The sequence below is a fragment of the Dermochelys coriacea genome, chromosome 8 (assembly GCF_009764565.3).
Source record: "Dermochelys coriacea isolate rDerCor1 chromosome 8, rDerCor1.pri.v4, whole genome shotgun sequence".
NCBI lineage: Eukaryota > Metazoa > Chordata > Testudines > Dermochelyidae > Dermochelys > Dermochelys coriacea.
This window is the reverse complement of record NC_050075.1, coordinates 73,819,219-73,844,850: the sequence shown is the minus strand read 5'-3', so window position 1 is coordinate 73,844,850 and position 25,632 is coordinate 73,819,219. Positions and strand designations below refer to the sequence as shown.

The following is a 25,632-nucleotide window of genomic DNA, read 5'->3' as shown; positions in this document are numbered from 1 at the left end:
CATATCTATACGTTATGTCACCCCACTCCATTATGTACTCATTTTTATGCACACACATGCATGCACACACAATGTCTGCTCTTAGAAAGTTGGCATTTGCTAATGGATTTCTCAAAGTTACAGTATCTCAATTAGAAAAGGAGTACTTGTGGCACCTTAGAGACTAACAAATTTATTAGCGCATAAGCTTTCGTGAGCTACAGCTCACTTCATCGGATGCATTTCGTGTAGCTCACGAAAGCTTATGCTCTAATAAATTTGTTAGTCTCTAAGGTGCCACAAGTACTCCTTTTCTTTTTGCGAATACAGACTAACACGGCTGCTACTCTGAAAAGTATCTCCATTATTTCCTTTTCCAAGTAGAGAGAGGAAACTGTGGCATCTCACTGTGTGGTGACTGCTAGTAAACTTGTTAGGGGAGATCACAGTGTAAACCAGGGATTGGCAACCTTTGGCCCGTGGCCCACCAGAGTAAGCATCCTGGCAGGCCAGGCCTGTTTGTTTACCTGCCACGTCCACAGGGTTGGCCGATCGCAGCTCCCACTGGCTGCGGTTCACTGTTCCAGGCCAATGAGGGCTGCGGGAAGTGGCGGCCAGCACATCTCTTAGCCCGGACCACTTGCCAAAGGTTGCCGATCCCTGGTGTAAACACATACCTATACCTATTAAGGCTATATGAAATATTAGCAAAAAATGCAACAACCTAGTAATAAAATTATGGATTTAACAGGAATTGGTAAAAGTGATCAGATTTCACAAAACAAAAAATGGGAGGAAAAAACTGTTCCACCTCCCCACCCCCAAAAGGAACTGTTCTGAGTGAAATTGACTGCTTTTGAATGTCAAAATTTGACATTCTACTTTGTTCCACTGTTCATTTTTTATATCAAAAGATAAATATTTGCTTTCAGCTTTGACAAGCTGTTAAGTTGTGTAATTGTATAATTTTATAGGTTATCCTGTGAAATGTGCTGTATTTGGTAACATATACAAGACTTATTTGTTTCTTTATGAAAATAAAACTATCAATCACAAAAAAGATACAAATATTTGAATGAACCACAAAATGGTCTGTTTTGTAAAATTTTCATTTAAAGCAAAATTTCTGGGCTACAAAATTCATATGTACATACTGAACAATTCCTATTTCTTGTTTTCCACATTTTTTCTTCCCCCCACCTCATCCCCCTCCCCCTCCGTCTCCATGGGCATTCTTACCTCATTCTGGCTGAGTTGGTGGGCTAGCATTTCTAATTACATGAGTCAGATGCTCCTGTTATTCCACCACAACCCTCCCACTTGTATATTAATATTTTCCAGATTAATGGAATACAAAAATATACAGCACATGAGAACTCAGAAGTAGTGTCATGAAAAAAGCAAAATTTTAAAGCTAGTATTAAAAATCTTTAATTTGTCTTGCAACCAAGACCTGGATAATCCGCTATCTCTGACCATTTATGTACAGAATATAAAAACTAATACACAACATGTTGACAAATATCAATCTCAAACTAATTCCATCCAAATAAAGCTCAATATCATTCTCAAACAAACCCTCTTACAAGATACCCATGAAAACAGATTAATTTAATATGATACCAAACTATCAAGGCCAACAAGCTAAGGGTTTGTCAGAACACCTGGTGAAATGAACTTCAGAAACGAGGCCCCTCCAATCAGAATGCCTTGATTCTGTTCTCCAGACCTTACTCTTAGCAAAAGCATGCTAGCTGATCTCAAATGTCACAGCTGTGTGTAAAAGTAGAGGTGATCTCTTTAGTAGTCAGAACCCAAAACATGCAGATCTCAACAATCACCTCCTGAAATTGTATTCAGAAGTGAACCAATTTGTAGTCACTTTGGATTTACATTGGTGTAATTGAAACCAGGATTTATCTGTAATGCACTACCTGTATCTTTTAAGTGAGCCTTTTGCTTCATTCTTCGTTGATCAGAGGTGGGCAAACTTTTTGGTCTGAGGGACACACTGAGGAATAGAAATTGTAGGGTGGGCCATGAATGCTCATAAAATTGGGGTTGGGGTGCGGGGGGAGGAGGTGAAGGCTCTGGTTGGTGGTGTGGCCTCTGGGGTGGGGCCAGAAATGAGGAGTTCAGGGTGTGGGAGGGGGCTCTGGGTTGGATGCAGGGGGGAGTGAGGGCTCCAGCTAGGGATGAGGAGTTTGGGGTGTAGGAGGGTGCTCTGGGCTGGGACTGAGAGGTCTGGAGGGGATCAGAGCTGGGGCAGGGGGTTGGGGCACAGGCTCTGGGGTGGGGCTAGGGATGAGGAGTTTGGGGTTCAGGAATGTGCTCCAGGCTAGGATCAAGGGGTTCAGAGGGGGATCAGGACTGGGGCAAGAGGTTGGGGCACCAGGCAGAGGCTCAGGGGTGCAGGCTCTGGGCGGTGCTTACCTCAAGAGGCTCCCAGAAGCAGTAGCATGTCCCTTCTCTGGCTCCTACATGGAGGTGCAGCCAGGCAGCTCTACATGCTGCCTCATCCGCGGGCACCACCCCTGCAGCTCCCATTGGCTGCAGTTCCCAGCCAATGGGAGCTTGGGGTGGGGGCAGTGTGCAGAGTGGAGTCCCCTGGCTGCCCTTATGCATAGGAACCAGAAGTGGGCCATGTTGCTGCTTCCGGGAGCCGCATGGAGCTGCATCGCCAGAGCAGGGCAAGCCCCAGACCCTGCTACCCAGCGGGAGCTCAAGGACTGGATTAAAATGGCTAGTGGGTCATAGTTTGCTCACCCCTACTATAGATATGTTGTAGTCTTTCATTAGAGATCAATGGCAAGGATAATTGTTACAAGATCTGCATCTGAGGGAAATGCTTGCAATAGGGTAAGCAAATACAAAGGGAGAAAAGCAACTTTGGCCCCCTGTACTACATAGGAAATTGGAAGCAATCAAGGAACCAAAAACAGCTCCTATATGTGAGCATAACTCTCACTGACGTTAACAGGATTTATCTTGTCTATATAAACCTTAATGATTGCTAGTGCAGTTTCTTATAAACTTAACATAATACAAATTACTTAAATCTTAACTGCTTTAGCACTGAGATTTAAGAATACCAACTTAAAGAGTGCTTTGTTCTAAGAGAGGGTCAAAGTGATTTGGTAATATTTGCAGAAGCTTGTGTTTGTGCCTACATTTCACATGCTCCTTTTATTAGACATTATTTCCTGTAGTCTGAACTTTTTGCATAGTTACTGCAAACTCACATGACTTTTCAAAAATGTTATCTACAGTCTAGAACAGAGGTGGGCAAACTACGGCCCGCAGGCCACAACCGGCCCACAGGACTGTCCTGCGTGGTCCCTGAGCTCCCGGCCAGGGAGGCTAGCCCCTGGCCCTCCCCTGCTGTCTCCCCTTCCCCCGCAGCCTCAGCTCACTGTGCTGCCAGCGCTCTGGACGGCGGGGCTGCGAGCTCTTACCAGGCAACGCGGCTGCCAGTCCTGGTTCTCTGAGCAGCATGGTAACGGGGTAGGGGGTGGAGAGAGGGAGGGTTGGATAAGGGGCAGAGGGTCTGGGGGGGGCAGACAGGGGGCAGTTGGATAGGAATGGGAGTCCCAGGGGGCCTGTCAGCAGGTGGGGGTGTGGATAGGGGTCGGGGTAGTCAGGGGACAGAGAGCAGGGGGGATTGGATAGGAGTGGGTTCCTGGGGGGGTGACTAGGGGCAGGGGGTCCCAGAAGGGGGTGGGCAGGGGACAAGGAGTGTGGGGGGGTTGGGCTCAGGGGTTCTGAGGGTGGCAGTCAGGTGGCGGGAAGTGGGAGGGGTGGATAGAGGGAAGGGGCACAGCCTTCCCTACCCAGCCCTCCATATAGTTTTGGAACCCTGATGTGGCCCTCAGGCCAAAGAGTTTGCCCACCCCTGTCTAGAAGAAATATTGAGAAGAGAATTTGCACTGGGAAAGGTCACTTTAGGATGAATTGCCTGTTTGTTACTGTTCCGTTTTTCAAACTGGCAGTGAAGATGCTTTTAGTGATAGAAAAGTAAATAAAGTAAAACTCCTCCTACGACCCTGCTTTTTCTTAACCAAACTGTCCTCTGCTTGTTTGTTGCTTTTGCCAACACAAATTTTTTCCACAGTCTTTAGTATCTAACTGCCACAACAGTAACACTATTGCAGGCCACCTAGCAAAGCTTAGTAGATGTCAAGCAATATTTAATCTTGCATGGACAGCACCAAGCTGTCTGCCATAGTCCTGCCAATGTACTTCAATCATGACCTAAAAGCTTGTCTGTTCCAATCCTAGACCTCACCAGAGAAGAGACTGTCCGTTACACCAAACTCTGTGCTAAGTTTTATGATGTGAAAAAGTGTTCATCCTGGACTAAGCTGAAACCACTAAACTGATTCTGCCTGTGACCCAAGCCAGGTTTCAATCAGTTCCCACTGATTAAATGCTGTTTCATTGCATGACCCCACCAAAAATGTACAATGTTTTTATTAAAAAGCAGTTAAACCTCAGCTTGAGGTTTCTGACCAAAATCAGTTCAGAAAGGAAAAATATACACTGAGAGAGACTGCTCAGGTTGTTTCCAATCTTACTATAAGCAGAAGTACTAGAAATGGCCTAGAACAAAAAACAAAATACAAACAAAAACAACAACAAAAATCTCTTCTCATGAGAGCTCCATACTAGTTTTGAAATCGTAGTCGGTTTAAAACATTCAGACAAACATCTAAACTTGGGGTTGTTTATCTCCAATCCACTTGAGATTTCCCCATCATTGGGCCTGATGCCAAGTGTTTCCTGTAATGTGCTAAGAACTTCCACTCTCACTGCACAGTACATGAAGGAGTGATAGTAGCATGGGTAACAATAGCAGAGAAGACATGGCAACATGGGCTTCACATCTTCATTTGCTGTGTGGTGGTCTTTTAATCTTCTGTTGCAGCCTGACATAAGGTTTGGCACATATTGGAGACAAGATCCAGGATCTCTGAAACTAACAGCTAGTCTCCATTGACTTTCTAGCGTGTATTTAAGTATCCTTATCTGGGAAGCCATTGTATTGCTTTCCTATACAGGTCCCATTGAATTCAAGCATTGTAGGTGTATAATAAACTAACCCTAATAATATTACATCAATACAGTCACATGGAGAAGTCGTCTTACCCAATACAGAATAACCTCACTGATCTGATCACATACAGTGTGATCCTCCTTTTCCCTATCTCTTACATGAGTTCATTCTGAATTACAGCAGTGAGAAAGGAGGACTAGGCCCACTGACATGAGAAGGATCTGAGGGTGCTCAGCACCTAGCAAGACAGAGCCCACAAACAAGGAGGATGTCATTCTTGATTTTTTGTTACACTGCAGCAAGGGCATATTAGACATTTTGGAGAAGGCAAACCAAGGACATAATAGTAACAATACTTTGCATTTTTTCATCCAAGGATCTTAAAGCATTTTACAAAAGGGAGGTTTCTCCCTTTTACAGATGAGGAAATAGAGACACAGAGAGGTTAAATGACTTGGCTAGAGTCAAACTATGAATCCGTGACAGTCAGGAATAGAATCTGGGAGGCCTTGGCTCTCAGGTACCTACTGTAACTGCTAGACTGCTCTGTCATCCCAAGTTTATCTTAACAGCATTTAATTAGATCCTTAAACTGAGTAGTTTATTTAATAAGATTTTAAAAAGAATAGCGTCTATCAGATTTTATATAGACGTGGTACATTCATCTACAGTGTATATTAATCTAGGTACAGCACAAGTATTTTCCAATAAATATTTCATACAAATGTTTGCTCACTTTAATAGTGGTGGTAAATACCCTAATCTCTTCTCACATTACCTGTATGGTAAAATAAATAACTATATTTTCCAGGGAAGAAAAATAGTCTTTGCCTGGCAACAGCCAAAAACATAAACGCACAAAGGGAGCATTATATGACATCTACTAACCATTAACTAGTGTGCACAAAGAAAACAACATGTATGGAGAATGGAAAAAGTCTTAGATAAATAGACTGAAACCAGCAAACACAGACTTAGCTGGAGCCTGGACAAAGCATCACCATTCTGTTGAACAATCAAAGAAAATTGCTTCAATTTAAACACATCAGGGCCAAACATTCAAATAAACCATTATGTAGGAAGGAATGTTTTAAGCAACTGAATGATCCATGCAATTACCAGCCAAACTTCACCCCTAACGCCTTCTGATCTCTTTAGGATTTAGGTCTCAGGCCTGGAGCCATCATCTCTTTCTTGGGGTTGAATCAAGCTTTTCTCCCACTCTCCGACCAGGTGCTGGGTGGCAGTTCCCTGTGTATCAACCATGATCACTTTAGAAGTTTTGACTTAGACTCAGCCTCTGCAGTTTTTCTCCCTCTGGGACATAACAGTGTCAATTTGTGACCAAACAGCTTCCTTAAGACCAGTGGCTGCTCTAGGCATATAGGCACCCTAGACAGCTGCCTAAAGTGACAGATTTGGGGATCTTCCCAGGTTCCCTCCACGGATGGCACGGGGATAGGGCTCCCCGGAACAGGGGTTTACTAGAAGTAGGAAACGGCCCCCCCGGGCTCTGGGGAAGTGCTCCTGCCCCCTCTGCAGCTGCTCCCCATCCCCAGTCGTTTGGCTTCTGGCCCCAGCTCAGGCATTGAGCTGCTCAGGGCTGCTTCTAGTGGCACTGCGAGTGCTGCTGGGGCTTTGCCCACAAGCACAATGACCAGCCTGGCTCCATGTTAGTGGCCAACCTGCACCTCCCATGCCACACCCAGCCCCCTCAGACTCTGGTGCCCAAACAGGTCCTGGCCCCTGCTGCTGCCACCACTTTGGATTTGCACAGTGGCCGCTCCATGCTATGAGCACGACAGAGAGGCGCTCATCCAGAAATAGAGAGAGAGAGTGTGTGTGTGTGTGTGTGTGTGTGTGTGTGAGTGTGAGAGAGAGATCTGGGGCAGGGGTGCAAGCAGGGATGGACTGGTAGGGTTGGGAGGGGAGAGAGTGCAGGGGGTCAGACAAGGGTGTGGGGTGCCTGGGTCCTGATGTGGTTGAGCTGAGCAGCTGTATGGGGAGCAGTGGGGCAAGTCCCTACTGCGAACTTCTAAGAGGATAGGATGGGTTTGAAATTTTGCCTAAGGTGGCAGATTGGCTTGAGTGGCCTCTGCTTAAAGCCAAGTGTTAGTTAAGAGAAAACATATCTTAAAAATAATAAAGCATACTGCATGCATATCTAGTTCTTCCCTAAGGCTTAGCATTCCCTGCATCTGGGAGACCCAGTTCCTTCAGCCTCCTCCACTGAGCCTGTCTGCCTGGACAGCTGTTCATAAGCGAAGCCAGTCTTCTCCTCCTCAGAGAGACTTTTTAACACTTTAGGGTATGTCTGCACAGTACATAAAGGAGTGATTGTAGCATGGGTAGGCATAGGTAACAATAGCAGAGAAGACATGGCAACATGGGCTTCACATCTTCATTTGCTGTGTGGTGGTCTTTTGATCTTCTGTTGCAGCCTGACATAAGATTTGGCACATATTGAAGACAAGATCCAGGATCTCTGAAACTAACAGCTAGCCTCCATTGACTTTCTAGTATGTACTTAAGTATCCTTATCTGGGAAGCCATTGTATTGCCTTCCTGAACAGTTCCGATTGAATTCAAGCTTTATAGGTGTATAATAAACTAACCCTAATAAAAATTACAGCTATACAGACACATGGGGAAGTCTTCTTACCCAATACAGAATAACCTCACTGATCTGATTACATACAATGTCCACATCGTTATTGCATATCAGTAGTAAGAGCTTAATACATAGAAATTCTTACAGCATTCCTGTGACCTTATTACATATCCACTCCACTTCTGTCATACCATTACAAGCAGTTTCTGACACAGTATTTGCTACACACATAAAGTGACACAGCTTTTTCTGGAGCAATCAAATAAACTGGAAAATGTGTAATCTTAGAAACGGAAAGAAGTGATAGAAAAAAACACTGCCACTGATGTTATGGGAGAAGATTCAGCAAGATCCTTGATGTACAGAGGATGTGGTCTGAATGAACAAGCAGTTTCCAAGAATAAGGATAGCATTGTTGTTTTTATGGGGCTAACATTACTCAGCAAGTCACATACACATGATCAAAATTATAGTATTACAAGATATTTTTAGTCCTGTAGGGGTTTTTTTGTTTTAGTTTTTCCTTTTAGTTCTTTAGTTTTCCTTCTTTAAGAACAATGGCAGTAGCAGGACTCGTTACAATTATTGAAAAGTTTATACCAGATTTAAGTCAGATATAATTTCTACCAAATCTATACCATATAATTATATTTAAGTAATCTAGTGAATTGGATCCTCTGGGCAGTAACCACAGAAATGGAAAAAAATAAATAGTTGCTTAGCATTGCTTACATTTGAAATACTATTTTGCCAATGGGTTAGGGATTGACCACAGAGAATTTTTTTTTTAAAGTTAACTTTCCAAATTTGACAATTTAGAAAGAGAGAGAGAGAGAAACATGTAGAAAGTGAGGTATGTAAGGGTTTTGTGCATCCATCAAGGAAAAAAAAATCACACCCAACTATTTGGACAGAATAGTTGGAAAAGTAACAGTTGACAGGTGGAAGCCATGGTCTTATTTTGCCTAGAGGTTACAAAATAGGGGACTGCATGGGTCAGGAGACTGGTAATTGGATAAAAATCTTTCATGAGCAAGAATCCATCTCAGATGGATGGTGATTGAAAATTGCTACCATCTGAGAGTTGTTTGTTGACTTTTGTGAACTAAGAAAACTGGTGTATAAAGTCATGCTGTAGTTGAATTTTACCTTTGACCAATAACGATATTTGTGATTATACATACTAGCCTAGATGTAGGTGATCAAATCTTATGCTGCGGGGCATAAGATGATCTCCAGAGGGTTCAGAAAAGAATTTCTTACATCCACACAGCTTTGCACAATTATTTTGTGTCTTGTGAACAGGTCCACCTTCCTCCGAAGCACTACACATCAGCCATTGCTAGAGGCAGTATATTTAATTTGATGGGCCGATGCCTAATCCAGTATGATAAACTCTTCGCTTCTTATTCTTTTGTCATGGTTAAAAAAAAGCCACAGATACACAAATGTTATAATGTTTTGGTCAATTACTATACGTTTTTTAATTACAAAAATAGAAGACAAAAATATATAGCCACAAATATGTAGAACAAACACCAAGCAGGAAACTGGTCTTAGTTAGCAGTTGTTAAGGGAGATATCCTAACTGCATTGACAGGGAGCAGGAGCAGGCCTTAATTTCTCAGGGCACAACTTTTAGTGGGAGTTGAACTTTTAGTTCAACACACCTTTCAGAATCATGCCCTAAAATTTGTCAGCACTGAGCTCATAATGGTGGCTATGATTGTGATTATGAAAGCACAAAAATTGGCACAGGGTGATGTACTTCTGAAACTGCTTTTAACAGTTTTTAAAATCAGCTAGATTTCAAATTGATGGTGTCTCTTCAACATCATTGGTTAAATGCAGGAGAGCTGGTGACTGCTGAAACTAATAGACTTCTATCAGGGCATATTTTGATCACTGCTCTTAAAAGAAACATTGTTAAATTAAAAGTCATATACTGAAAAACAATGATCTTATCAGTGGAAAGCCAAGGGAAGAGATGTGCTCTAGAACATAAGCCACCATAAGTCACTTTTCTTTTTGTTGCCTGTTTTCCCAACTGTGAAACTGGGATAATATTTAAAAAGAAAAGGAGTACTTGTGGCACCTTAGAGACTAACAAATTTATTAGAGCATAAGCTTTCGTGAGCTACAGCTCACTTCATCGGATGCATTTGGTGGAAAAAACAGAGGAGAGATTTATATACACACACACAGAGAACATGAAACAATGGGTTTATCATACACACTGTAAGGAGAGTGATCACTTAAGATAAGCCATCACCAACAGCAGGGGGGGGAAGGAGGAAAACCTTTCATGGTGACAAGCAGGTAGGCTAATTCCAGCAGTTAACAAGAATATCAGAGGAACAGTGGGGGGTGGGGTGGGAGGGAGAAATACCATGGGGAAATAGTTTTACTTTGTGTAATGACTCATCCATTCCCAGTCTCTATTCAAGCCTAAGTTAATTGTATCCAGTTTGCAAATTAATTCCAATTCAGCAGTCTCTCGTTGGAGTCTGTTTTTGAAGCTTTTTTGTTGAAGGATAGCCACTCTTAGGTCTGTGATCGAGTGACCAGAGAGATTGAAGTGTTCTCCAACTGGTTTTTGAATGTTGATAATACTTGCCCACCTTTGTAACACACTTTAAAGAAAGGTGGTATGTTATCTGCTAATATCTTAGGGCCTGATCCTACCCCCATATTACTTTATTTTATAAAGCTTGAATCCACTAAGAAATTTCAGAAAGCTCAATGAGAAATTGTGGAATTTGGAGCCACTTGTGGAAAATCACAGAGAAAGTAGTCAAAGAAATTATAGAAAGAAATAAAAGCAAACAATACAAAGTCTAAATTATATTAATCTCAACCACCAGTTTACTTTTCACCATTTATGCTGAAGTCAATGGAGTTGATCCCACTGGCACTCTTGTAATCTTAAATCACAGAAAAAACATTTCTCTCTCTCTCTTCTCCTGGTTATTATTGCATTTAATAACACTGCTGTGGGTGTTCCTAGCTTATTTTCCTTCCTTCCTCTGTCATCTTAAATAAATGAATGCTTAAAGGTCATTTTAAGTTTCATATTTTATACCATAAAGTAAAAGTTTTAAAGCATCAGCCAAGCACATGCATTTTGGATCATAGGAAGAAAAAGAAAAACATGTTTTTGGCAGTAGTATCCTCGACCTTGACATATCTCAGGAAAAAAAACATCCCTTCTCTCTAAATTATATTCCCATCCTGAAGTATGACATGTCCTAATGTTACCTTGAATCAGCATTACAGATGGGACTAAGTCAAAGCTGAGATCAGAATCCAGCTCCAGATGGTATTTGCGTCCGGTCCAATAAAAAGCTAGGGGTTGAGTCTTAAGTTTCATTGCAGATCCAAACATCCTCCAAATTCTGGAGTGTTAAGATATGTGGGGGAGAAATTGGTTTCAGCCAGACTCCAAGGAGTGTAGACTTTGGGTGATGAATCAACATTCAACTGTATTCACTCAGGAAAAATATCAGCAGTAGAGAATTTGTATTTCATGTATGTATTATATTTTCCCTCTGTAGAGAGCATATGGAGAACAACTGCAATTCCTTACTAGTAAGATATTGGATTAAATTTTTAATCCTGAAGATACAGGATTTAGATATATATTATTCAAGCTGATGTTTGTACAGAATGGATACATATCAGATAACTAGAGCTAGCAAAAATCAGAATTGCCATTGTGTGGGAAATGCCAATATTTCAACATTTGTTTTCCCCAAACTAGAATATCAAAATTTTTCACAAAATGAAAAGTTGTGAACAACTTTGATTCAGAAATGGTGATACATTTCTCTTCAGCATTTTCAGTCAAAATGAAACATTCTGATATTCAAACATTTCATTTTGGCTTGTTGAACTGACCTGAAACATTGGCTTTTTGGCCATCTAATAGACTGTTCTTAAAGAACTCCCAAAATTCATTCACATTTTTCTGTCTACATTTTTCCTCTTGGTCAATTTCACTGACAATTTTGCTCATCTTTGGTAAATTAGCCCTTTTGAAGCACCAAAGATAGATAGATAGATAGATAGATAGATAGATGGGGGTGGGCAAACCTTTTGGCCTGAAGGCTGCATTGGGTTTCAGAAATTGTATGGAGGGCTGGTTAGGGGAGGCTGTACCTCCCCAAACAGCCAGGCATGGCCTGGCCCCTGCCCCCTCCACCCGCTTCTTGCCCCTGATGCCCCCCCATCCAACTCCCCCCACCCCCTGACCACCCCCGAAACCCCCACCCCTGACTGCCCCCACCGCTCCATCCAACCCCTCCTCTCATTCCTAATTGCCCCCCCAGAACCCCTGCTCATCCAACCACCCCTTCTCCTAGTCCCCTGACTGCCCCCAGAACCGCTGCCCCTGACTGCCCCCCACCACCCCATCTAACCTCCCCTCCTTCCTGACTGCCCCCCCAGAACCCCTGCCCCCATTCAACCCCGCTGTTCCCTGCCCTCTGACTGCCCTGACCCCATCCACATCTCCGCCCCCTGACCACCACCCCCAAACTCCCTTGCCCTCTAACCAATCCCCCCGCTCCGTGCCCCCTTACCGTGCTGCCTGGAACACCGGTGGCTGGCAGTGCTACAGCTGAGCCTCCCAGCTGAAGCCAGCCATGCCGCCATGCAGCACAGAGCACTGGCTCAGGCCGGGATCTGCAGCTGCATTGCCCCAGGAGCTCGCAGCCCCATTGCCCAGAACATCCTGCCGGCAGCGCAGTGAGCTGAGGCTGTGAGGGAGGGGGAACAGTGGGGAAGGGGCCAGGGGCTTGCCTCCCAGGTCAGAAGTTCAGGGGCTGGGCAGGAGGGTCCCGTGGGCCAGATGTGACCCATCTGGGTTAATGTAGTTTGGCTACCTCTTTATATATATATATATACAGAGAGAGACAGATGGGATTGTTCTCTGTTTAATTTAATCAGGTTGTGATGACTGGTCCCTACGCAACTACCAACTTTGAGCCAAGTGATTAATTCATCTTTATCCATTGTAATGAAGTACATAACAAAGTTATTCATGTGGAGTGCAATACCTTTTGTGTTAGAAAAATCATCTCTAATTTTTAGAAGCTCTAATGATGTTTTACTACTGGCTGCCTGAGCTCTCCAACATGAGACCTGCAAATTGAAGTCCCCCATAACAACACAATTTCTCTTTCCACACATTACAGACAGTTGCTTAAGGAGTAACTCATCCTGTTTTCTAGTTTGAGTCAGTGGTCTGTTACAGAATCCCACCAGTACTCTCTCCTGGGCTTTGTTAGTCAGTCATTCAAGATCCTTCGGGTCTAAGTTATCAACAACACTGAAATAGGTAATGGCATTTTTAATGCAGAGTGTCACCTTGTGACGTTATATGAGTGTAATTTAATATCTCGTTGAAAGGTGACAGGGCCAGAAAGAGTTAATTAACTCACAGACTGACCTGACCCATGGCCGAACTTGATATGTAAATGAATAGAGCTTTGAAATGCAAGTCTGCATTGCTAGAGATTGAAGGGTATATGTTTGTTCAGGTCTTGTCATGTAAGCAAACAAGTTTGGTCTATTGCTATAGCTTTGATTCAAAGATCAAAAAGGGAATATTAACATTTAGGAAGATACTTGAGTGAAATAGTATTATTGTCTATATGGCTCTTTGAAGGTTGTGGTAATCTGTATCTGAGCTGTTTAATGGATAAATTACCCTGTGCTAATTGCCATGATGTTTGGGAGAAGAATAGTTAAGCCTATTGTTTTCTCAGGCCAAAAGGCTGCTTTAAATGTATAAAAACCTTGGGACATGATCCTTCTTCATCTCAGATCTGCTTTGGGTTTCAAGAAGGGGAAACCTTAAACCATACAGATTGAGATCCCCAGTCACTGACTGGAGTCACCCTGAATATGGACATTGGACTATAAACTATGGACTATATCTAAAAGGACTTTTTGCAATTACAAGCTCATCTCTGCTATGTATCTGAACCTCAAGAACTGAATTCAAGTCTGTCTGTATATTGATCGTATAACCAACATTCTCTCTCTTTTCTTTTTTAATAAATTTTAGTTTAGTTAATAAGAATTGGCTATAAGCGTATATTTGGGGCAAGATTTAAGTTATTATTTGACCTGGGTCTGGGGCTTGGTCCTTTGGGATCAGGAGAACCTTTTCTTTTATATGATGAAATAAGATTTTCAGAATTTATCATCATATGTTTGACATGAGTGTCTGGATGGAGGCCTGAGGCTGGTACTTTAAGGGAACTGCATTATTTGGACTTGTGAGTAACCAGGGAGGTACTATAGAAGCTGTTTTGTGCTGGCTTGGTAAATCTAAGTATTTGAATATCCACCAGTGTTTGGGGTTTGTTTGCCCTGTTGTGTTTACAGTTCGCCCTAATTGAGTGACCTCAGCTGGCTCCCACAGGCAGCATCGTCACACACCTCTGCACATCTTTTACCTATGCTATCATTCCTAAACAGATTTTAACATTCCAATCACACAAATTGTGCAGCAGTGTGACAGGGCGGACTGGCCCCGCACTGGGACTGAGAGGGTCAACCCTTCCCTGCTGGCAGAGGAAGCCATGCCCCTGAGGCTCTGTTGGGCATGCTCCAACAGGGAGTCAAGTATAAAAGCCTGCAGAGCTGCTCAGTCAGGGCTGGCGGCTGAAGAAGGAGGATGCCCAGTGGAGGCTCCAGCTCAGGAGCAGTGGCGACTTGTACAGGAGGGAGCCGAGGGGCCAGGAAGTGGGACCAGAGACTGGCAGCTGTGGGGACCTCAGGGAGCGCCAGAGGCTGAGGAATCTGAAGATCCTGATGCCACGTTTGGAGAACTGGTAGGAAGTGACCCAGGAAAGGGAAGGGAATGGTATCTCCCACCACCCTGAGGGCAGCGTGTTGCGGTAGGATTCCCCGCTGACTCAGGGTGGATCACGCAGGGCCCTGGGCTGGAGCCTCCCCTACCATGGGTCTCTAAACCTCCCCTGCCTTTTTTGTGACCATATAGTTCACTGACCCCTCTCTTACCTCAAAGGAGATAGATGAATTCCGCTGGGCCACACTATCCTACGAGGGGAAGAGGACTTAGAGGGACTCTGGCCCTTGGGCCACACTGCTTTGGGAGTGTACTATAGAGACTCTGGCTGCTAGGCCATGCTATCCCACCAGGGGAAGAGAGTTTTGGAAGACTCTGGCCATTGGGCCATGCTGCTTTAGGAGGGCACTATAAGGACGCTGGCCGCTAGGCTGCGCTCCCACCAGAGGAAGAAGATTTAGAGGGACTCTGACCATTGGGCCATACAGCCCTGACTACTGGGGAGGTGGTAGAACCAGCATGGGAGGCGGGGTTAACCTCGGCCCCCTGGAATCAAAGGGGTTGACGAGGTACAAAACCCATCACAGACAGGTTTCAGTAATACCAATGATTTCAAACTTCTTCTCATCAATGAGAATTTTCAGTTCCTCTTGATTGTTATGCAGACTTCTGTTATATAAGCAAGTGAAAAATTTCTTTTCTTTACATTCTCTGCCACCTTGGTTCGGTTTGGTTATGACACCTCAAGTTTGAGTAGTATTGTACCACCTCTGCCTCCTAAACACCCTTCCTTTCCTGCTCCAGTTAGTTTCCGACTGAGAAGATCAGTCCCCTTACCCATCAGATTCAGGCCATCATGTTTAAACAACCCCCCTCTCCTACTGGAATGTGGCCCTTTGTAAATTCTTTGGAGTAGAGATCAATTCCAATCTTTGTGCAACTCCACTGACTTTAATGGAGCCACCCCAGGGATGAATTTGGCACAAACATTTTAGTTTGAAAACATAATCTGATTCCCTCATGAAGTAAAAGAACTAATTAGAGGCTGAGAGCATCACTGTTCCCCTTCAAGTCCTTCCTCAAACCTCACTTCTTCCATAATCCATACACTAAACTGTAATCTGCTAAGGGTTATGCAGATGACAGCTCTGATCACTACTACTGTATGGCTGAGAATAGACTGTGTTTTCTTATATTTATTTATACCTTTGTATCAACTCCCCCTCCTGAACCTGCTTGTTTATCTCATCCAGCTATTGTCTTGTCTTTCAGAATCTACATTTTTTTGGGGCAGAGACTGTTCATTATATGTCTGTATAGCACCTAGTACAAATATTTAATAATAATAATTATAATAAATCCTAAAATAATTAATTATTGTTCATTGGTAAAAGTCATTGTTATTTTTCAATGGGCCCATAGTTTTACAAGATGAACCAAATATTCACACATGTAAAGAAACAACAAACCAAATGAACAAGGTTAGCTTCTGTATTCACGAGTAACTTAAGCCAAGGGAGTATCTTCTACTGTTCGTTTATCCAGGCTGGTATTATTAAAAAAAAATAAACACGAGCAGGAACAACACAGTCAAAACTGGCTGGTTATGTGAACATCAGGAGCGGTTGTTCCCGAAATGACTTCAGTTATGATGATCATTAACTAGATATTGTGAAATAATGTTTAAAAGATTGTATGGTTCCTTACTGCATTATTTACAGTCTATGAATAAGTCCCACCCTTAGATATGCTTGCATAACTCCCAGATTCTGTCATCCTCTGGCTGAATTGCTGGCTCACCTACAAGATTGTAACTTAGGCTGTGCCTGCCCTACGCACCACTGGCAGCGACATGGATATGTGTAGTTACATGCAAAAGGGAACAACAGGAACAGCAAGCTGCATCTGTTCTGCAGTGTATATCCACATGGATTAGTGAAAGACTCTGGTGGAGGGAGGCAGTGGGGAAAGGCTTAATCAGCTCCCTGCAGCTTGAGCCCTTCTTCACGGCAGTGAGGAAAGGGACTAGCAGAGAGAGGCAGCCTCCTCCCAACCAGAGTCTTTCCCCATGGCTGGAGTCTTTTCATTTTTTGGGGAAAGGCTCTAGCAACTTGGAGCTGATGGAGCCTTTACCTATGGGAGGGAAGAGCTCCAATCACGGGGAAGTAGTGGGACACTAAGCTGCTAAAAATAGCACTATAGATGGGGAGGCTCCGCTTGGGCGAGTGAAGAGCTGTGTAGGTATGTACTTGGGCACATACCTCCACCCTTCAGGCATGTCTGTACTCTACTTGCCTAAGCCATGCGTCACTATCTACACTGCTGCTTTTACCAGTGCTAGGGGGCTACTTGCATATGTACCTGTGTAGAAGCATGCTGTCTAGAGGTACCCAGAGAGAGAGACAAATGCTAGGAGTGCTTGATCAGAGGATCAGACAGTGGCTAAAATTCAATGAGTATTTTGATTTAGCATTTTTTAGTTTGACATAGTTTAGCTGAGTTTGACATAGAAGCTGTGAGAATATTTACTTGTTGCTGTTTCTCAGTTCATACAAGTGCTCTGCCCACTGAATTGGAGAGACTAAGTTCTGAGCTGAGACCATTGTGGTGATTTGGACCATGTATGAAATAGACTACTTGTGAAGTCGGTATTGGGCCCTGGGAAAACTGGGTGGGGAACAAGAAGTGAGTGATTTGCTGAAGGACACAAAGGTAGATAGTAAGAGGCCAGCTAACAATGGAAGTTAGATAGCAACCAAGTGAATCCAATCAATGAGAGAGCTTGCTCTGAGTGAACCTGGGTGCTGAATACTGAACTGATGTAACAAAGATGGGAGCTAGTGAATATAAACTTTCAAAAAAGTGAATGGGAGACTTGTAAACATGGGACCTTTGAGCACCCTGATGCTAACAGGTTCTAATAAGTGAGGAGACAACTTAAAGAAACAACAACCGCTACAAGAAATGGAGGCTGACAGATCCAATCCATTCTGGTGTGGACTATATGCAATGCTCAGATGAAGATCACAAGGATTATATAAGTATGTATTTTTGAATTGCTTCTGGCCTAGAGGAAAATGGAGCTGGAATGGTGGTTGAGGTCAATGGCCCAGATGCTACTGTAAATTGATGTAGCCCCATTGAAATCAATGGAACTATGGCTGTTTACACAAGCTGAGGATCTGATACTCTGAGAGACAAAAACAGCCTAATAAGAGGAGAAACCTAGAAAGTAGTAGTGCTGAAAGAGACTTTGGAATGATAGTGGACTGAAAACTGCATGAGTTTGCAATGCTATAGTCAACAAAATCGACCGGTGTAGTTTTGGCAGGCATGTGGAGTCTTCATGGCATGGAGCAGGGTTCTAAAAGTCCTTTTCCATACAGCTGTGGTGAGTACTACATTCAGTTCAGGGAACCTCATTATAAAATATAGGGAAACTTAAGAAAGAAAACATGTGAGTGGGCTAGAGATATTGATTTATGGGGAAAGATTAAAAAGTGAAATATTTATAGCAGGCCAGATTCTTCTTTCAGCTAAACCAGTGCACACTCAGGATAGCTCCACTGAAGTCAATAGAATTACTCTTGGTTGACATTGATGTGAGATCATATTTTTAGCTCCTTGGTCTTATTATTACTGGAATGGGGTGGGATCATAACGGATATAATTTAAAAGTATAAATCAGGAGGACCAGGTATTATTTTGGGTGGTGGCAGGAATAATGTGCAGGAATATGCAGGCTGAATATCGATAGAGATATCTGTTGGCAGGGGAATATTCACCCAAGGAAAGTGATGAAAGTTCCATTACATGACCTATTTCCAAACTGGTCTGGACAGAGCCCTGGAAGATGCACTGTAGGGAGCATTCTCTGTTTATCGGTGAAGGTGGGAGAGGACATGGTGACCAAATAGGCCTTTTTCCCTCTGATTTCTCTGGGCTGTTCATTGGTGCTTGTCTAGGGAGGCTAGGATACATTGTATTTGTTCTGTCTTTGAGACAAAGGACTCATTCCTGCCTTGTGTTCGTGCACAAAGTGGGGGCTGGGAGTAAAGGCATAGGATTTCTCTTCATTCTATACAAGCAGCAGGGCAGGTCACTCCATACAGAACGCTTGAGAGCAAGGAGGTTGGACTAGAGAGTCCTGAGATGGAGTCGTTTCATCAACTTCAAAAGGCTTTGGATCTGGCCTTCCATTCTCAAGGGGCTGTGGTCTGTGAGCTACAGGGTATATACAGCTCCACCTTGCTAGTTAGCAGACTTACAGATGAGGAATGGGCACATTGCACCTTCTCAGAGGAGCAGCAAAGTTGCCCTGTGCAATTCTGTTCTGTACCAGAAGAAGCCTGGTACCCAATGACATATTGGTCTGTGGACTGCTCCCTATCACTGCACTGTTTAGAGCAGCGTTTGGCCTAGAATACTTCAGATACAGTGACATGCTCTCCCCAACTCTATTTTTAACTAGGTTTTTCCTAGGTTTTTTCCACTTTATCCTTTAATTTTTTGTTTTTAGTGAATTTACAATAGCTCTTGTGAAAAGGGCCAGACAAGAGTTCTCTCTTTATCCACAGGACTGTAACAGCATGAACAATAGCAGTGAGCTTCCTCACTCTACCCCACCAGCATGCTTCAAGCCTGATGGAACCATAGTTAGGGATGAGGCAGTCTCTATCACCCATTCACCTCTTAGCCCACTGTGGGTTTTTTTGGGGAGTGGAGGTGTGGGGGGTGAAAAGATCAAGGAAAACACAAGAGTGAAGAATTAAGTTATTAGCAAAGGGAGCTTGGGATTCTGGGTGAAGGTTGCGGTGGTTTGTTCTATCATCTCTCTTCCTGATGTTGCTCTCCTTTCAGAGTATTAAACAAAATAATGATTCTTCACATCCCTGAGTCATTTGTATGAGTCAAGGGGTAGGAGGATACGTTTCCTTGTCTAACCGTCTGTTTGATTTCCAGGCTTGCTGTGATTCTGCTGAGTGTGAATTACTCTAACATTGAGGATTTGCAATATTGCACGCTATAATCTCATGCACAGTGCCCATTGCAGTATTTAGCATAACAGCCCACACACTACATACTTAGGTTTGGCAAAACTTGATTTGATTTAAAAATGGGGATGGATAATGTTGCTCACATTTAAGTATTTTTTGATTACTGATTTACATTTTGACAGTTGCAGGAAGTTATGGTAGGAGTCAGGCAACAATTATATAATGACAGTAGATGTTGAGATTCAACAGCTTTATAACAGTAAAAACACAAAGTTTCAATATTACAGGCAAAATATACAAAGTAAATATCAAGTATCAGAGGGGTAGCCGTGTTAGTCTGTATCCACAAAAACAACAAGGAGTCCCGTGGCTTAAAGACTAACAGATTTATTTGGGCATAAGCTTTCATGGGTAAAAAACCCACTTCTTCCTATGCATGGAGTCCATCTCCAAGCCTCAGTCAGCAAGAGCTCCTGGGATACTCCTTCCCAAGAGCTCAGAGCAAGGTTTGCTCCCTTCCATCCCTCTGAGCTGCTCTGCTTCCCTTTTTAAGCTCTGCCTCCTGCTTGTGCAGGCTATATAGTGCAGCAGGGCCAACTGAAATCACAACTGCTCCTTAACCCCTTCTTCTCCAGGGTAGGGTTTGTACACATCAGCACAGTGCCATAAAAGCTTGCACATTCATATAATTAGGGAACAAACAATAGTACATGGTTTATCTCGCCAAACACAAATGCACAACTCAAATTCAGAATATTCATGATCAATCCACAGAATACAAAATTCAAAAATTCATTTGATTAAATTTAAACAAAAAAGTTTGAGGAAATCTTCAAATGAAAAGTCAATGAGCAGAAAAAGGGGTTCAGTTCAAATAGAGGCTCTGCTCTAGTTGTAGTTGAAAATATTTGACTCTATATTTTCAAAATATCTTTTTACATTCGTCAATGCCTCTGAAACCATTACTATAGAGCTTCCAGTGTCACTCCTTAAAACATTGGATTATACCATTTAATAGAGATGGGACTAAATCCAAAACTACATGTTCAAACACCCACAAACTTTGCAAAAGTTCTAATTTGGATCTGAATTAGATGCCTGTCCTTTATTTCAGTGAGCTGAACCAAACATCCCTGAACTTAGAACTTTGAATCTGGATCTGAACTTTGCAGCTCTAGACCATCTCTACTATAAACCCTAACGAAACCATAGTCCCAGGGGTGAAAGTAAGTTGAGTGACTTACTGGTACTCTGGGCCCAGCTCTGGCCCCCGGAAGGGGCGGGGCCTGGTGCGGGGTTGAGTGGATCAGAGCCAGCCCCAACCCACCCCACCCTATAAGGTAAGTGCCCCCCCCACCGGGGTAGCAGCAGCAGCCCAGGGCTCTGGGGGTATTTAAAGGGCCCGTGGCTCCCCTCTTCTACCGCCCCGGTCTTTTAAATAGCCGCCGGAGCCCTGCGGAAGCGGCTGGGCTCCAGCGGCTATTTAAAGGGCCAAAGCAGCTGAGGCAGCTGGAGCCCCAGCCTTTTAAATAGCCTCTGGAGCCCCCGCTACGCCAGGGCTCCGGGGGCTATTTAAAGGGCCCGTAGCTCCCCTGCTTCTACCGCCCCAGTCCTTTAAATAGCCGCCGGAGGCCTGGAGTAGCGGTGGCGGGGCTCCAGTGGCTATTTAAAGGGCCTGGGTGGTAGAAGCAGAGGAGCCCCAGACCCTTTAAATAGCTGCCGGAGCCCTGCAGCCGCTGCCCCAGGGCTCCAGCAGCGGGACTCTGGAGGCAATTTAAAGGGCCCGGGGCTCCCCTCTTCTACCGCCCCGGTCCTTTAAATAGCCACCGGAGCCCTGCAGCCACTGCCCCTTCCTGTTTGCTCAGTGATATGTGCAGTGGTCTCAGCGCGTCTTGCCAGGTGGCCATGTCTGCTGCACACACCAGGCGATTCCCCCGCTTGGACAAATGCTGAGCTGCTGGATCTCATCAGCATTTGGGGAGAGGAGGACGTCCAGTCCCGGTTGTGCTCCATCCATAGGAATTATGATACCTATGGACAGATTTCACAATGCATGACAGAAAGGGGCCATGACCGGGACACACTGCAGTGTTGGGTAAAAGTGAAGGAGCTGCGGAATACCTACCACAAGGCGCAGAAGGCAGACTGCCGTTTCAGTGCTGTGCCCACGAGCTGCTGGTTCTACAAAGAGCTCGACGCAATACTCGGCAGTGACCCCACCTCCACTGCGAAGACCACTGTGGATACTTTGGTGGCTTGCATGCTAGTTGAGAGTGTACCAAGCCAGGAGGAGGAAATCTTGGATGAGGATGTGGAATGGGGGGGGACCCAGAGGCAGAGGATCACTTGAAGGCCAGAGATCCATGCAGCCAAGAGCTCTTTTTTACTCCGGAGGAGGCTAGCCAGTCACAGGTATCAGAGATTGCGAAGCGCAAACAGGAGAGGAGGCCCCTGGTAAGTGGATCTGATTTTGAAAATCGCTGAAATGAGTTGTTAGTTGCAGAAAGCAGGCTTGTCTCCCATCGCATGCCTAGTCTGAGTGGCGAAACAGGCTGTTGATTGACTCTCTCACTTCATAGGAATCTCCCTCAGAGATCTCCAGGAAACTCTCATGGAGATACTGGGCAATCTGCTGATGCAGTTGTTTAGCAGAGCTGCTTTGTTTCTTGCCCCATTAATGGTAACTTTCCCATGCCACTCTGCCATCATGGGGTGGGGGGAGGAGGGGGACCATTGCTGCACATAGGTGAGCCACACAGGGGCTGGGACAGAAGCCACAGGCTTGGAGAAAACCCTCCCTTCATTCCCTGTTCCCCCTCAGCAGCAAGATATCTTCCATAATGATCACATCCTGTGGAAAGTGTAGGGACAGGAATGATTATCAGGCACTGCCTACAATGCTGGCTCTCCCCAAGAGCCATGTGCCCAGTGTACAGCAGAGTCTGGGAAGAGTGATTTACCCTGCACGTGTGGCTACTCACCATTTTGGGGGTCTTGTGGCTCATGTGTGCTTGCCTGGGGTCAGCCAGTTAGTGACAGGTGTGTGAGTACTGGTTGTGTTTTAAAGCAATGAATTAGTGTTTTCTGTATTGCAAACAATACTGCTTCAGTAAAATGATACATTTAAACTTCACAAAGATGACCTTGGGAGCCCAGCCTCCCTCTTTGTTATCGGCGTCTGAATGGCTGCGCAGAATTAGAAAGCGGCCAAGAAGAACTAAGGAGGTCTTTCTGCATGATGTTATGATTCACTCATCACTGAGAAACAGGAATTGAAGGAGTGGCAGGACAGCGAGAAGAGGGACTGAAAGGGGAATGTGGCACGCTAGAATGAAGCAACAGAGCAGCTCTTAAAGGTTATGGAGTGCCATGCAGACACGATCCAGGCAATACTAGCTTTTCGAACTGAGCAGCTCTGTGCCCGCCCTGCAGCTGCTGTCACAAAACCCTGTCCCATGTGCCTCCCAGACACCACCAACACACTCTTATCAACCTCCTGGCTCCAGTCTATACCTGCGGCATTCCACTCCTCCCCCCTCACAGTCCAGCACTGTGGACTCCCACTAACCACTGCACTCAATACTCATCCCTCTGCAGTTTGGCCCTGCCACATTGTACTCCAAAGAAGTTTGGATATGATCCCTGGACATATACAAATCTTTAGCCATCCTGGGACCCCTCCCCCTACTGGGACCTTCCCTTCCCCCATTCCCCTACCTGCTGATGTTTTGTTTTGTTTTGTTTTGTTTGACTTTCTCCTCAAGTTGTTGTCTTTTAATAAAAGAATTTGTGTTGGTTTGAAAGCAATCTTTATTCTATTAATTGAAAGCAAGAAGAACACTACAAAGCAACTTATAATTATGTTAAACCCCCATTTTGCATCATGTGCATCAATCACCTCCTACAAGCACTGCAATCCCAAGCATAGCAACAAATATTTGTTGCTTTCAGCTTCAAATTGCTGCCTCAAGGCATCCTTGATCCTTATGGTACCACGCTGCACCCCTCTAATAGCCCTGTTCTCTGGCTGTTCAAACTCAGCCTCCAGACATTGAGCCTCTGCAGTCCAGCCCTGAGTGAAGCTTTCACCCTTCCCTTCACAAATATTATGGAGTGTACAGCGCATAGCTATAAGCATAGGAATATTGTCATTAACCAGGTCTAGCTTCCCATAGAGGCAGTGACAGTGGGCTTTTAAGCAACCAAGAATCCACTCAACAGTCATTCTGCACTTGCTCAGCCTGTTGTTGAACCGCTCCTTGCTGCTGTCAAGTTGCCTCAAGTATGGTTTCATAAGCCATGGCATTAAGGAGTTGGTGGGTCTCCCAGGATCACAATGGGTATTTCAACTTCTCCTACGGTGATCTTCTGGTCCAGAAGAAAGTCCCTGCTTGCAGCTTCCTGAACAGGCCAGTGTTCCAAAAGATGCATGCGTCATGCACCTTTCCAGGCCATCCTGCTTTGATGTCTGTGAAACGCCCATGGTGATCCACAAGTGCCTGCAGAACCATAGAGAAATACCCCTTCTGATTAATGTACTCGGTGGCTAGGTGGTCTGGTGCCAGAATTGGAATATGCGTACCATCTATCACCCCTCCACAGTTAGGGAAGCCCGTTTGTGCAAAACCATCTACAATGTCACGCATATTGCCCAGTGTCACGGTCTTTTGGAGCAGGATGCGATTAATGGCCCTGCACACTTCCATCAACACGAGTCCAAAGGTAGACTTTCACCTCCAAGCTGGTTAGTGACTGATAGGTAGCAGTCTGGAGTAGCCAGCTTCCACAGTGCGATCGCCTCGCGCTTCTCCAACAGCAGGGCAGCTCTCATTCTTGTGTCCTTGCACCGAAGGGCTGGGGCAAGCTCATCACACAGTCCCATGAATGTGGCTTTCCTCATGTGAAAGTTCTGAAGCCGCTGCTCATCATCCCAGACGAACATGACGATGTGATCCCACCACTCAGTGCTTGTTTCCCGAGCCCAAAAGCAGCAATCCACTGTGGTCAGCATCTCTGTGAATGCCACAAGCAATCTCATGTCGTAGCTACTACACGTGGCAAGATCAATGTCACACTCCTCTTGCCTTTGTAGTTTAAGGAATAACTCCACTGCTACAGGTGACGTGTTAATCAGAGCAAGCAGCATACTGATCAACAGTTTGGGATCCATTCCTGCATCCTGAAGAGGCAGGGCGCACTGTACACAAATAGTTGAAACATGGTGCCACATGTGGATGGAAGCACAGGGATTTCTGGGATGCGAAGCAATGCATCATGGGTCATTGGGACAGGATCCAGGATGCCCTGCAACCCCCTCCACCTTCCCACAAGTCTTAACGGCAGAAGAGAAAAAGGTGCTCTGTGGGATAGCTGCCCAGAGTGCACCACTATGAATACCACTGCATGTGCCGCAAGTGTGAACACTCTATTGGACAGGCAGCTGACAGTGTGAACACACAACAGTGGTTTCCCTTCAGTGCTCTCTGAGCAGCGCTGTAACTGCCGGCGCTGTAACTTTGACAGTGTCCTTAGCTGTGATACTGTACGTTTCTCAGATGTGAAGAACTCTGTGTAAGCTCAAAAGCTTTTCTCTCTTACCACCAGAAGTTGGTCCAATAAAAGATGTTACTTCACCCACTTTGTCTCTCTAAAGTTAACAGGAAACTGCTTCTGAGATTTATCAGATGACTCTACCCATCTATTCTTCAAAATTCTGTTTCCTGATTGATGACTTCAAGCTTTAGGATCTCTGTCCTGCTCTGAGACAAGGCACATTATTTCTACAGTGTTCAGTTCTCCTCCTTTTGGACTAGCTAGAATGAGCTTATCTGTTGCAAACCTCCTCATGTGCCTCTTAGCGATGAGAGGGAAGGTCCTCATGGATTAGTAAGTGGTTAAAACAGGAAACAAAGGGAAGGAATAAATGGTCAGTTTTCAGAATGGAGAGAGGTAAATAGTGGTATCCCCCAGGGATCTGTACTGGGACCAGTGCTATTCAATTTATTCATACATAATCCGCAAAAAGGGGTAAACAGTAAGGTGGTAAAATTTGTAGATGATACAAAATTACTCAAGATAGTTAATTAAGTCCAAAGCCGACTGTGAAGAGTTACAAAGGGATCTCACAAAAGTGGGTGACTGTGCAACAAATGAATGAATGATGAAATTCAGT

The 25,632-nt window shown here is 44.4% G+C and overlaps 1 long non-coding RNA gene across 1 annotated transcript; it reads left to right on the top strand.

The window, feature by feature from the left end:
- Positions 1–4,030: 4,030 nt before the first annotated feature.
- On the top strand, positions 4,031–25,470 carry LOC122455443. Its single transcript, XR_006273650.1, has 3 exons — positions 4,031–4,043; positions 18,806–18,815; positions 25,319–25,470. It is a non-coding gene; the product is annotated as an uncharacterized LOC122455443 (long non-coding RNA).
- Positions 25,471–25,632: the final 162 nt, after the last annotated feature.